Source organism: Corvus brachyrhynchos, unplaced genomic scaffold, assembly GCF_000691975.1.
Source record: "Corvus brachyrhynchos isolate BGI_N302 unplaced genomic scaffold, ASM69197v1 scaffold130, whole genome shotgun sequence".
Taxonomy (NCBI): Eukaryota; Metazoa; Chordata; class Aves; order Passeriformes; family Corvidae; genus Corvus; species Corvus brachyrhynchos.
The window spans coordinates 98,715-101,246 of record NW_008236193.1 but is presented as its reverse complement, the minus strand read 5'-3'; positions in this window follow the sequence as shown (position 1 = coordinate 101,246).

Here is a 2,532-nt window from a genome sequence, read left to right as displayed (position 1 = left end):
CGGCGCCCCCCCAGGAGCGGCCCCGGCCACAGGCAGGCAGCGTCCACCCCCAGCCTGGACACCGACAGCACTGCCCTGGCTCGCTGGGGTAACGCCCTCCTTTTCTCTCTGCCCTCTCTCTCTCCTCTCTCCTCTCCCCAGTCCCTTTTCCATTTTCCTTTCTTCTCCTCTGTCTCTTGTAGCCCTCTTTCGCTCGGGCAGCTCCTTTTCCTTCTCGTTTTCGTTATCAATAAACGGTTCTCAGACACACCGTTTCCCTCGTTTGGCTTAATTTCTAAAGAAGATCTCCTCGCAGTTCCCCGCAGAGGAACACGACACCCTGCCAAGCTGGACAGAAGTGGCCAGGGGAAGAGGGGCAGCCAGGAGCTGCCTTTTAGCTGAGAAATTCCTCATCTGTCTTATTACAGCCAAGGAGAAAATGCCAGGTTTAAAAGCCACCCAAGCCCTTAACAAGGGTGGTCGTTTCCTGTTGCCAACCCCTACAGGACTGTGCAAAATGCTGATTTAATTCTCCAAGCCATGGAGCGTCCCTGAATCCTTTGGTGGGTTCCATGCCTGTTCCAGGTGGATAAATCAGCTGCAGGACAGGGCCCTGATGGCCCTGATGGCGTTTGCAGACTCTGGTCCAGGAGCTGCTGAGCCCTTTTCCCCCTGGATTTGGGGGGCTGATGCAGGGAAGCTTTTCTCAGCTCCAGCCTTTTTGGTTTGTAAGGAAATTGGTTTCTCTTCCCAGTGGGAGATAGGATCTTTAAAGGTAGCAGCTGGAAAATTGCAGTTTTCTCACTGTCTTTATTTTTCGCTGTTTTTTTCCATGACATTCTTCACCAGCCCGTGGGTGCTGTGGGGGTGCTCCATGCCCGGCTCAGGGCAGGTTGGGGGATCCCTCGGGCACTGAACCCCCCTGGGTGCTCCCTCAGCACCTCCACCCTGCAGCTCATCCCCAAAAGAAGCAGGGGAGGTCGATCCTGGCTCCCACGGTGCCCCCACACCCTTGGGAGCTGTAACCCCGACCCTTCACCTCCCCGTGCCATGAAATGCATTTTGAAGCAGGAAACGAGAGAAAAACCCCAATTTCCTCTTTCCTCCCACGGCAGCTCTTGCCCAGCCCGGGGGGGCTGCGGCTTCCCGGTTATTTGGCAACCAGGGCCACCCGCCCCCGTGCCCTGGGGTGGGCGCTGGGAGCCCCCCGGACCCCAGGGAGTGTGTGGGGGATGGAATTTCGGGCTGGAAAGGCCCAGGGCCCGTTTCTCCAGCAGATGGAGGCATTGCTTTGCTTCCAGCGCCCGCTGCTCCCAGTGCAGCCCAGTCCATGCTGGGAGAGCCGGGACTGGGGGCTGGCAGGGGAGCAGGGCAGGCGCTGAGCCTGGAGAAGGGACACGGGGGGTTTGGGGGTGAGGGGGACACAAGGACAGGTGTCCCCCGGCCAGTGGGACAAGGGGACAGCGGGCTGGCTGAGCCCGTGGTGGGGACAGCCTTGGGCAGGGGTGGCCTTGCGGGGGCCAGGCTGTGCCCTGGGGCTGGGGAAGGGCACTGGGAGGGGCACTCTGGGGAGGAGGAACCACCTCCCCCTCCCCACTGGCTCCTGCCCCACGGCCCCACTGCAAGTGCCCCTCTGTGCCTCAGTTTCCCCAGGAGACATCAGCACAGGCTCCCAGTGCTCAGTTTTCCAGCCCCATCCGAGGGATTTGGCTCCGTGTGTGCTTGTGCACTCTCGTGTGACTCCTGTTAACCCCACCCCAAACCCCAATTTCCCTGCAAGCAGGACTTGAGGTGCTGCCTTTGCACTCTCCACTTCCGGCATATCCTTATAAACACCGCATTAATAATTAATAATCGATTAATAGCAGCAGCGGTTTGTTAGCACACGTGCATTAATCATTTATTAGTTATTAATATGGACTTTGGCACCCTCTGAGAGGTGGTTTCCCATTGTTTGTTATGGGGTTTGTGGGGCTGATGGTGGTGATGGACTCAGGGGCTGTAAATCCCAGCAGAGCCTCGGGAAGGGGGAAAGGTCTGCTGGAATTCCGGGGGCTTCCCAGGTTGCAGCAGCTCTGGAGTGCACAAAGGTGAGAATTCTGGTGCTCCTGCTCTTTCCAGGTCCTGCTCAGGCTTTGCCCACTGATTTTGCCTTTTCTTATCGAGGCACATGAGGAAGGAAAGGGGGAGAAAAACACAAAAGAGCCACAAAAGTCCCTCTTTTTTTTTCCTTTTTTTGTTTTGCTCACAAATACATCTCACATGCTCGTTACATAGAAAACTGGGCCAGCTCTGCACTGCCCTTTGCTCCCACTGTGGGGGTCCGTGCCCGACCCCCTCCCTGCCCTCCCACCCCCATCCCAAGGTTAAAAAACACCCCAGACACCAAACAGGACCCTGGTGGGACACGGCATGCACGGCTCAGGGGGCGAGGGGCACCGGGCATGCGGGGCCACGGGGACGGCCGGACCCACGGCAGGGAGGGATGGAGTGATGGATGGATGGATGGATGGATGGATGGATGGATGGGTGGATGGATGGATGGATGGAGGG